This window comes from Aethalodelphis obliquidens, unplaced genomic scaffold, assembly GCF_003676395.1.
Source record: "Aethalodelphis obliquidens isolate GAN/ISIS:26980383/991018 unplaced genomic scaffold, ASM367639v1 scaffold7, whole genome shotgun sequence".
Lineage (NCBI taxonomy): Eukaryota > Metazoa > Chordata > Mammalia > Artiodactyla > Delphinidae > Aethalodelphis > Aethalodelphis obliquidens.
Window position 1 is genome coordinate 37373115 of NW_020837951.1, and position 12195 is coordinate 37385309.

Below are 12195 nucleotides of genomic sequence, written 5' to 3' on the forward strand. Positions count from 1 at the left end.
AAATATTGTGGAAGAAGTTCACCTTAAATTGGTCCCAGTCTTAAGGATCATGTTTGTCATTTGCCCACAGAAGAAACTCTTTGTGCTTTTTTCCTATGTCATTCATTTTAATTACTTCATTTTAAAAAGATTTTTTTTGTATCCACATGTGCCTGGGACTGTGCTAGGAACTGGGTGCTTAAAAATCATACCCAGTCGAAAATCAAAGTTTCTTGGCCAGCTGCTCTCTCTCCAGAGGCACCAGGGAGTGTAATGAATGGGAAGAATCATGAGGTGGATGGTCTGGGTCCAGGTCTCACTGGGGGTCGGAAATCAAGCACACCTACTAAATTCAGGCAGTATTTTTCCTCTCTTCAGTAGAGACATTATCTCCACTTATCTTGTGTGGTGATGATACAGTTTCAACAAGAGAGATTCTAGGTCCTGGTCAGATTATCTTCAGGTTCCCATCTTCACCATCCCGTGGGCTGTGACTGATGTCACGGAGAGGGGCTCACAAACTCAGAGGCCTCCGCGGCCAGGCAGGTAGCACTGACCCGATAGAATGGAGTTGGGGCCCAGCAGCAGCCTCTGCTTTATCTGCTGGGGGGACGGACAGATGCTGACAGGCAGGATATAGGCCCAGTGTTGCCAGCGATGCCAGCTTATAAAGGATGGGGAAACATCCAGCTTTTAAGTAGAAATTTCTAATTTTGCATACTCCGTGAGGTGGGAAAGATACCATTTCCAGTTTGCAACCCCTGTTTCCTACCTGTGAATATGCCCTGGTAAATTCAAGTGTCAGTTGTGATCCTGCCCTGAAGGTCCGTGAACGTGTGGTTCCATGGTGCCCTTAGACCTTTAATCATGTTACTTCTTCCCCTTTCAAGTTTGTGGGATCATATTTTGACCCAAAGATAGTCTATCTTTACTCTCTTTTTTGCTCTTGGATATTCTTGTCATTTCAGGGTTACCTTGTTCAGGCTCAACAGGTGGTGCTGTACAATATTTTCTACCTCCAGGTTATGCTGCCCTGATAGGTGTGTCCTTGAGGGAGGAGGGCTGAGCTCTGAAAGCACTGAGATATCCAGAACACCTTTTCCCCTGATGTCTTTCCTTCTCTTCATTTGAAGCTGGAAGTACTTGTCTGTCACAGTTTTAAGACAGGTAAAAAAATTAATTGGAATGGAATGATTTCTGATCAAAAATAAGGGAATTTAGTGATGAGAGGTCATATTTTCTGGTACCACAATGGTGTTTCCTTTCATTGCTGGAATATTTTGTCCTTCAGGCAAAAAAATTTTTGAGGAGATGAAAAGATGCTCACCATCACTAATCATCAGAGGAATGCAGATCAAAACCACAGTGAAATATTGCCTCATACCTGTTATGATGGCTGTTATTAAAAACACAGAAGGTAATAAGTGCTAGTTAGAATGTGGAGAAATTGGGAACCTGTACACTGTTGGTGGGAATGTAAAGTGGTGCAGCCACTATGGAAAACAGTATGCAGGTTCCTCCAAAAAATTGAAAATAGAACTACCATATGATCCAGCAATCCCACTTCTGCATGTATATCCAGAACGATTGAAATCAGGATCTTGAAGAGATATCTGCACTCCCATGATCATTGCAACACATTCACAATAGCTAAGAGTTGGAAATGGCTGAAGTGTCCATTGACAGATGAATGAATAAAGAAAATGGGGTGTATACATACAGTGGAATATCACTCAGCTTTAAAAAAAAGAAGGAACTTCTGCAGTATGTGACAACATGGGTGAACCTTGAGGACATTATGCTAAGTGAAATAAACCAGTCACAGAAGGACCAATAATGTATAATTCCACTTATATGAGGTATCAAAACAGCCAACTCTTAGAAAGTAGAATGGTGGTTGGCAGGGGTTGGGGGATTGGGAAATGAAGAGTCGCTGTTCCGTGGGTTAGAGAGTTTCAGTCGTTCGACGTGAACAAGCTCTAGAGATCTGCTCTGCAACAGTGTGCATGTAGGTGACAGTACCACACACTTACAAGTTTGTCAAGAAGGTCGATTTCACGTTATATGTTTCTTAACCACAAGAAAAGAAAAACTATGGAAATATGAAATTTCTTTTTTATAGAGATAAGAAATTTGGATAGCTACAGAAGCTCTGTGTCTTGTAATTTTTGTCAGCCCCAAATACAGGCTCCGTCAAGAGTTTCCCCTTAAATGTACTCATACCTGTCCTTTTCAGGTGACCAGGCAGAAATACTCCAGTTAAAGAGATTCTGAGAGCTCCATCCCTGCCCCCTGCCACCGCCCCACACTGGTAGCAACCACTCTCTTCAATTTCATTTTTTTTTTAATTTCAATTTTTTAAAATTTTGGGGGGACATTCTGGGGAATGTTCAGCCATGATACCCTCTTGTGATCATTTACAACTACACAGTTATGGAGCACGCTCAAGTGGCCATTTTGTCATAATGGTATCTCTGACCTAGAGTGTCTTTGTTTGCTTGTTTGTTTTAATGTCTGGCTAGAAAACAAAAAAGTGCAAGTGAGTTATTCGTTTTGAAACCTGAATGCAGTGGTGGAAGTCTCCCCTGCTGTGAGCCACCTGTGGCTGCCTGGTCCCGAGGTGGAGGGTCAGGGGGGTTGAGGCAGCATGTGCTGGCTTCTTGCCCATCTCCTTAGGCGTGGTGGCCGCACGGTTCATCCCCTGATGTGACACAGTCACGGTGTAATTCTTGCTCCTATAGAGCAGAGTTACAGTCTGCTCTGGCTGAGGCAGAAGAATTTCTGAGGAGTCAACTGACATTTGCTTAGAAAATCCGTGTTTTAGGACATTTGTATGTCATGTTTTCTGACAGACATGCCGTAAACTAGTGTTAGTGTTGGTGATGCAAATACTTTTTCTTTTCCTCCTTGGGGATCTGTTGGCATATCCTGTACTTCAGTCTGGCAGATATGAGTAGCTTGGGGATGTTAATGAATGAATTATAGCGCATGCATTTTTGCTCTAACGTAGTATGTGCATTCCAGAAAAACCTAATATTCTGCAAACACACACAAGACATATATAAAAAAAAAAGTAGGAATGGGGCTGACCTCTCCCTATCTGTACAGCTTTGCAACCAGAATACTCAAAAACAGTAGCAGTCCTAATAAGATATAAGCACAATAAAAAAAAACCCTACGTTACATTCTTAATAGACAGAGACATGCAGCAGTCCAGAATACCAGTCCAGGATAAACTGTAGATGTTTTAAACAGTGAAAATATAGGATTTTGCAGTTTATTTATTTATCTTTTTACGGTGAAGGTAACTTGATGGATGGAGGTATATGGATTGTGGCTGCCAAGTTACGGGAACAAGGACAAAATGAACAAACACAAAGCATGTGGACTGTCTGTGTCAGGAAGAAGTCCCCGGGGAGTGGGCACTGTGCCTAGCACTGGGTTCACTTGGCAGCCGGCTGCCTTCAGTGGCGGTAATAGGCTTGCGTTGGGTGGCTGTTACTTGGGCGCAGAGCACTGACATGCTGGGAAATGCAACTTCCACTTCTGCATCTCTCACCTATTGACCTAGGGGACGAGCTAATTGATGCTCTAGGAACATGTACTCTGTCTGAGCAGTCCTAGTCTTGAGTACAAATTCATGGGAGGCTAAAGGAAGGCACCGAGCCAGAAATGAGCGTTAGATTGATTCCATGTGTACAGATCTGGAGGTTTTATATTGGTCTAAAAAGATAATGTATTGCCTCTCTCCTAAAAGATTACAGTGAATAAGCTGTCTTTGGACTAATAAAATCTGTCCACAGAAGTCCTCTGATCTAGTAGACAGGCTGTTACAATCCTAATGAGCCCTGTGAGAATTAAAATGTTATATTATGTGAGCATTTGGGCCCTTAAAAAGTGACCTATTCTGTTGAATGATATTTAAAATTAAAGTTCTCATTCAGCAGCTGAATAAGAATTCAGTTCTTCTTGAGTTCAACTTATTCAACCAAGTAAGCTGAATAATCTTACTCAGCTCTTTTAAGCAGTGCTAACATATATTTACTGTGAAGCCGGTGTATTTGTTTATGTGATTAACTCCAACGAAAGTACAATGACATAACCCATTATGTTAGGGTTCTCCAGAGAAACAGAACCAGTAAGATGTGTGTGTGTGTGTGTGTGTGTGTGTGTGTGTGTGTGTGTGTGTACAGAGGCGGAGGCTGGGGGTGGATTTATTTTAAGGAATTAGCTCACACAATTGTGGAGGCTGGCAAGTCTGAAATCTGCAGGCTGGGCCGGTAGGCGGAGACTCAGGGAAGGCAGTGGGCTGGCAAAATTCTTCCTTGGGGATGATCAGTTTTCATTTAAAGGTCTTCAGCTCACTGGAAGAGGCCTGCCCACATTATGGAGGGTAATCTGCTTTATTCATCTCATGTACAAAAGACCTTCACAGCACCATCCAGACACGTACAACCAAATATGTAAGCACTGCAGCCTAGCCAGGTCGACACATAAAATTAACCATTGCAGCTACTAAATAAACTGTTTTTCAGATACTCTGTTTTCGAGATTCCCTATGTTACGGGAATGTTTTGGAGAGATCAGAGAGCATTTCTTTCTTTTTTTTTTTATTGCTTCCATCTTATAAAATACACACCAGAAAATTTTCAAATATTTATTTGAATCTGGGAAAAATCCCTATACATATGTTATATTCCCCTTGTACCCCTTCCAAATGCCTAAACACTTCAAAACCACATACCAAGTTTCTGGGGAGGCTTTAAAGTTATTAACATTTTTCTCTCTGCCAGGAAAAGGCTTGCCCTATCTGTATTCATGGCTCTGAGATGCCCTGGGAGAAGAGGGCTTACTCACCCTGGTGTCTACCCCTCCATTCTCACCCTACAACCTCACTCTTCATGAAAGTATTCGTAACTGCAAACTGAGCCCCTCATGGAAGAGACATCTTGGATCTAAGCAGCCTCTCAGCCATCTGGCAAGTCACACCAGCACTTTACATTGCTGCACTTTCCCAGGCAAACTAACTGCTTGCTTGCTCACTTCCTTTCTTTCTTTCCCTTCTTCTCCCTCCCTCCCTCCCTCCTGTAAGTGCTACGGGAAAGGCACTATGCTAACAAGTCCAAAGGTGAAGTTTTAATGAGAAATGGAGCAAAACTCCCTAGAGTAGGAGCAGGTTTTTACTTTACTGTCCCCAACTACTAGTTTTTGTCCCTGAGTTGGTAGAGCTAATAGGGACGCAATTTGAGAGGCATTGGGAAGCCAAGAGTGTTCCACCAGATATGAGTCCTAAAACTTCCATGCTCATATTCCCGGGATGAGGCATTCCTCAGCACCCAGGAGCTTGGCAGGCACAGGTTTTAAATCACGTCTTTGCTCAGGCTCTGCAGCTCGAGGCCTCACTCAAGCAGCATTGGCCACACCTGGGAGTTTTTCTAGACCTGCGGGCTCTAGGTCCCACCACAGACCTACTGAGGCATCTGCATTTTAACGGGATCCCTGGGAGATTTGTGTGTGTATTAAACTCTGCTGAGGAAGTGAGAAACGGGGAGGGCGTGGTGTGTGACCACACTTGGTCGGGAGTTGCTTTTCAAAAGATAGAAAAGCCCCAGAAAGAGAATGTGGAACTGAGGGAGGAAAGATAAACATCATGTGCTTCAAATTTTGCCTGGGGTTGCCTCTGGTTACTTGAAATCTGAATTGTGAAGTGTTCATGATTGGATTTACCACGAAGACAAGAAATTTATACTTCATCAAGTATACTGTGTAATATTTTGTGAATGTGTTCTTCAGAGACAAATACACATACAGAAAAGGGCACAGAGCTTGGTGTACAGCTTGCTGAATCTTTCCCGATGGAATGCTCGTGTATTCAGCATCCAGGTCAGGAAACAGCATGTTACTTAGAAGCTCCCGTGCTCCCTTCCAACCAGTCACTACAGCCCCTCCCTGACCCCCCAGGCACGATCTCTTGCCTGCTCTTTTCCTTACTCCATGGGTTTGGCTTCTTGCACTCAACATTATGCTTGTGAGCTTGTTGTTGTAGATCTGTCATTTCCATTGCTGTAGAGTATTCACTGTGTGAAGATATCACAATTCATTTATCCATTTTACTATTAATGGCCATTTGGGTACTTTCTACTTTGTGGCTGTCACGTAGAATGCTGCCATGGGCGGTCTGTCACATGTCTTTTGGTAAGCATATGGAGTCCCCCAGTGCCTTGCTTTTAATAACTGTTTGCAAAATACCTTCAGCTTTCCTTGCTAACTCGGGGTCATCATTATGAAGCCGAGTTTCATCCTGGACTGTAGTATAGAGATATCCTCAGGATTTGGGGGGTGGTAGTTCAGCTTGGCTTTTTGAGTTCCTGTGTGCATTTTCTGTTTTTGCTTTCAGGCTGCCAGGTTACAATTTACTATTGTTGGTTCTTTCTTCCTTCCTTCCTGAGTACCTTCATTTGCTGAAGACTCAGAAAGCAAAATGATCAGATATACTAGAATTGAGTGTTCAACCCCCTTGAATGTAGTCCTGTGCCAAGGAGGGGTGTCTCACAGGGTGCTGTTCATCCTTTCCTGACTTTCAGTCTTCTTTTGGATTCTTCATGGTGCCAGATATGTGAGTTTCAGATGACTGGAGTGCTGCCATCATTTTGAAATTGGTATTTTTTGCAGTTTTATTCCTTTTCTGTTTTTATGTATATTTTAACTCCTTTCCCCCTTTTGTTCATTTTGAACGTTCCCCAAAGCAGACACTGTAGTTCTAAATTATCTTTGTAGAAATTATGTCATTTAGAAAGGTAAACACAAAACATGGATATATAATATTATGAATACATGTGAGAAGTAGGCGTCTAGCCAAGAGTGGGCATAGTCTTATGCTGATATGAAGCCATAAGCAAGATGTGGGCTTGCACCTGTGTCTTCGGCTCCCAGCCCAATGGTTGGTCATTGAGATTATCTTTAATGCTTTTTCTTTTTGAGTCTTGGGAAAATGCTACAAAAACTGTACATGGGGGTAAACAGATACTACTGCTTTGTGGGTTCTCCTTGTCCACTCAAGCAGATTATTGTAATAACTTTATTATGGCTCCTTCTTTAGTACCACGTGCATTTAAAGAAGCCATTCAGCATGTATTTCTGTTTTGTTTAGTAGCTTTTAAGCCAGTTGTACTGCCCAAAAGGGATGTTATCCACACAGGTGAGAGAGGGTAGCTCATACCTCAGGGAACCAGAACTGGAAACCAGTGAAGTTTTGGGATGAAAAATGTAAATTGAGATAAATGTAAATACACAGCTGCTGAAATTGCTTTTTCCTTATCTGATAAGCCAGTGAGTTAAGTGGTGACTCAATTAAGAGAAGACTGACTTTTTTTGTTGTTATTAATTAATTAATTTATGTATTTGGTTGCGCCGGGTCTTGGTTGTGGCATGCAAACTCTTAGCTGCGGTATGCATGTGGGATCTATTTCCCTGACCAGGGATCAAACCTGGGCCCTCTGCGTTGGAAGCGTGGAGTCTTAACCACTGTGCAACCAGGGAAGTCCCAAAGACCGACTTTTTTTTTTTTTTTTTTGCGGTACGCGGGCCTCTCACTGCTGTGGCCCGCCCCCGCCGCGGAGCACAGGCTCCGGACGCGCAGGCTCAGCGGCCATGGCTCACGGGCCCAGCCGCTCCGCGTCATGTGGGATCCTCCCGGACTGGGGCACGAACCCGCGTCCCCTGCATTGGCAGGCGGACTCCCAACCACTGCGCCACCAGGGAAGCCCCCCAAAGACTGACTTTTCTTTTCTTGGATCTCCTGAGGGGTTGAGGTCAGATTCCTTCAGGAGATAGTGTTTGCAGATCTGAAGGTTGTTTGCTCTTTTAGTGGGCTGTAGCTCTGGGAGCACAAAAGTGGACTAGTTTTCAGGGCAAATGATCCTGGTATAGTGTGAAAAAGATTTTAATAGGATTTTTGGCTACCTTCTTTTTTTTGTTTGTTTTTTTTTTTGTTTTGCGGTACGTGGGCCTCTCACTGCTGCGGCCTCTCCCGTTGCGGAGCACAGACTCCGAACGCGCAGGCCCAGCGGCCATGGCTCACGGGCCCAGCCGCTCCGCGGCATGTGGGATCCTCCCAGACTGGGGCACGAACCTGCGTCCCCTGCATCGGCAGGCGGACTCTCAACCACTGCGCCACCAGGGAAGCCCCGGCTACCTTCTTTTTAAAAGCACATTCCAGAAAATCACCCTTCGGTTCTTTAGAAAATCAAATGAAAAAGTAATTAAAATTTCCTGCAGGTTTCTGGGGAAGCAATGAAGTGGAGAGTATCTCAGGAAACTTCTACCTTGTGGAAAATACACCCCAGGCATCATTGAATGAAATGATGTCTCAAAGGGTTTTAACTGTTGAAATGTTGAAATTGAAGATGTCAACAACATTTTGTTTTAAAGGGGAAATGTGTTGAAGAAAATTTGTAAGAAAATCTCTATAATTTTGTTTTAGTTTGATATTTTTTGGTCTATCTGCATAAAACAGAGAGACTGGAAAACGATTATTGGTTTATCTTTGTGTTTGAAGGTTAGGTAGCAGGGTAGGTAGGTAAAAATCAATGATTTTTCAATTAAAAGTAGATCAAAGACTTCTTTTTGTGATATGTTTTTTGTATAGTAACTAAACAAACTCTACATGTGTACAGATAGTTTTAAGATAGTTCAAAGACATCATAGAAAAGAAATTCTCATTTAATTACATGATTTTTCAGAGCAAACTCTTGTAACCTTTGAGAAAGACTTTTAAGAAGGCCAGAGCAGGTTGTACACAATCTCCAACAGATTTTCTTGCCAGTATCATATATACTCAAGTGTAAGGTCAAGATTTAACTGTTGAAGAAAATTCGGCTATAGCGTATGCACCCAACAGTTATTCTTCCACAATATCAATAATAATATAGTTAAATGCCAATCATTCAATAGTTAGTAGTAGGTGTTCAATATATATTAAATATGAATTCAAGAAATACATTTGCTGCTGAGTGAACAGCTAGAATGTACTTATATCCCAGAATATTCTAATTTTAGGAGAGGAAATGAGCTCTTTACTGGTACTCATGATTCTATGGTACGTTAAGACGTCATTGGGAGATTTAGAAAGACAAGCAAGTCCTTACCTTCTGTAGAAGCTGGTGGTGGGTAATCTATGTTACGCAGAATTTTAAGTCCATTTTCATCTACATAATCATGTGACTTAATTTGTGGGGACTTACATACATATAATAATGTTTATAAACTTAAACATAAATATTCTTTTATTAAAAATGCATCCTAGTTTGTTATTGAAATATATTTAGGATTCACAACATTGTTTTCGCCATTCAGCCAGAGTTCCGATTTCAGTAACCTCGACCCATAAAAACACAAATCTGAGGTGGAAGAAAACGAAGGGATCTCTGCATATCAGAAATATTAGCTACAGATCCCTGCAGGACAGACAGTTTCTCCAGCTGATACTTTTTTAGTCTTTTCAGCTTTCTTAGTGTAGGTTATATAAGAAATATTGGGCACCTCCCCCATTCGAAACAGTGTAAAAGGAGAAGGAAAAATGAAGGAGAAGGCAACCAGCAGGTTGAAGTGGAGCGTATGCTCTTGCCTGTAGATTTCAGATGCAATGTGTTGTGCTTTCTAGAATCTCTCCTTTCTCACTGTGTTCAGAAGGGGATCGACCCTTTTCAGCTTGTCAATCAGATCTCCCATCATTTGTCAATCAGATTTCCCATCGTTTGTCTCCTTCCTGACCCTGTGCCCGGCAAGGGTCCCCTGCTCCTTCCTCACCACTGTGTTCTTTACCCTCCCTGCGGCAGAGTCCTTCACCTGCCTCAGATCCAGTACAAAACGCCGCCTTCTTCACTTCACCTCCCACTGTGTCCTTCTTCCCTGGGCTCCGACCTCATTTGTTCATTAATGCAGGATCTGTTGCCAGTCAGATCTCTGGGTGCTGCAGGGGGTATGGAGACTGATAGGGTAACTGGGAAGATAAACATCCACAGAAAACTCAGTACACAGAGCTTCAGATAAAATGTGGCAGGGGAAGGGATTTCTTGTTGAATCAGTCAGGGCAGGCAGGCAGGCCTCATGGAACAGGTGACTTTTGGGAGAGCCTTGACTGATGTGCAGGGTTTGATTTCTAGATAGGAAATGCAAAGAGTTTTGGTTTTGATCAGAGACTGATATTAAAATATACTTTGAGGGGCTTCCCTGGTGGTGCAGTGGTTGAGAGTCCGCCTGCTGATGCAGGGGACACGGGTTCATGCCCCGGTCCGGGAAGATCCCACATGCCGCGGAGCGGCTGGGCCCGTGAGCCACGGCCGCTGAGCCTGCGCGTCCGGAGCCTGTGCTCCGCAATGGGAGAGGCCACAACAGTGAGAGGCCCGCGTACCGCAAAAAAAAAAAAAAAAAAAAAATATATATATATATATACTTTGACTAGGGAGGGATAAAGCTGTTTCCCAGCTCTTCAGTCTCAAAAATTGAAAAAAAAAGTAGTTAAGGGATGGGATGATGTGAAGTCAACCAAGATAATATATTTGTCTCCTCTGTTGAAAATTTATGTATTATGTGTTGGGTGCTGTGCAAAATATTTGAGGACAGTGAGAACATAAGAGGGTTTAGAAGATGGGACGTTTGAAGGAAATGAGATAGGAGAGTAGAGTGGCCATAGAAATGGTTCTCCAAACCAGAATTTTCTTGTGAATAAAATGAGCGGAACTAATTTGACAGTGTCTTTGAAGAGTAGAAATGTTTTATTTTGATGAAGTCCAATTTGTCCATTTTTTCTTTCACAAATCATGCTTTTGGTGTTTAAGAAATCTTTGCCTACCCCAAGTTTGCAAAGATTTTCTCCTATGTTTCTTCTATTAAGTTTTATTGTTTTAAGTTTCACATTTAGGATCCATTTTGCAAGGTATGGATCAAAGTTCATTTTTTTGCACGTGCATATCTAATTGTTTCAGCCCATTTGTTGAAAAGACTATCTCTGCTGGATTGCTTTTGCACTTTGTCCAAAATCAGTTTCCTGTATTCGTGTTGGGTTTATTTCTGAGCTCTCTGCTCTGTTACATTGATTGAGTTGTCTATCTTTATGCCAGTGTTACATTGTCTTGATGACCATTGCTTTATGATAAGTCTTAAAATCAGGTAGTGTTAGTTCTTCAACTTTTTTATTTCTCGGAGTTGTCCTGGCTATTTTAAGTCCTCTAATTTCCATAGAATCACGTTGTCAGTTTCTAAAAATACCCCAAAAAACAACAACCCCCAAAACTAAAAAACAAAGCCTGCTGGGTTTCTTTCTTTTTAATATTTATTTATTTATTATTTATTTATTTAGGCTGTGCCAGGTCTTAGTTGTGGCATGCATGTGGAATCTAGTTCCCTGGCCAGGGATCGAACCTGGGCCCCCTGCATTGGGAGCTTGGAGTCCTACCCACTGGACCACCAGGGAAGTCCCCTGCTGGGGGTTTGCTTGGACTTCAATTGCATCTAAAGATCAATTGGGGAAGAATTGGCATCTTAATAATAAATAATGAACAAACCTGGTATATTCTCCATTTATTTAGGCCTTGTTACACTCAATTCCAGTAGTTATAAACTTAAAACTTTATTTGAATACTGCACATAGGATATAAATTTCCATAACGTGTTAAGAGAAAAAAAATTCCAAGTTATCTGGACTCATGAGAACTTCAGCCCCTGACCTCCTGGGGTGCCCTTCTGCCATTCTCTGCACCAGGGGTGACACATATGAGAAATACCAGCATAAGGGGCAGCACGTGCATAGAAATTTGCAGGTGATGTGATTTGAATTTAGATAAGGTGTAAGCGCTTGGAAAAACAGTAAACCCACCAGGACTTCCTGAGTCCTGATGACATGATAGGATTCAGGCAAGCACTGGGGCCCTTGGCTGTGCCAGTAGCTTTTAATTAAACACAACAGTAATTAATTAGCTAGTTAATTGATGTGTTACAGCCCTCTTATCACAATTGAGTAGTGGTCATAGAGGTGTCACCCCAGGTGACGTGTATAAGTAGGTTGCGAGATTCCTCAATTCTTTCACTCTTGTAGGTTTCCATTATGGAAGTACTGGGCATCTAAAGTTTGGTTACTCCCCTTATCTCTTCTCACCATCTCTGTAGGAGACTTGGGATCAGCCTTTTTGACGCAAAATGTTTCTCACCCACAGGATT

At 42.3% G+C, this 12195-nt stretch overlaps 1 non-coding gene across 1 annotated transcript; it reads right to left on the minus strand.

Annotated features, from left to right (window-relative positions):
• Positions 1-11379: 11379 nt before the first annotated feature.
• On the minus strand, positions 11380-11452 carry TRNAW-CCA (transfer RNA tryptophan (anticodon CCA)). Its single transcript has one exon. It is a non-coding gene; the product is annotated as a tRNA-Trp (tRNA).
• Positions 11453-12195: the final 743 nt, after the last annotated feature.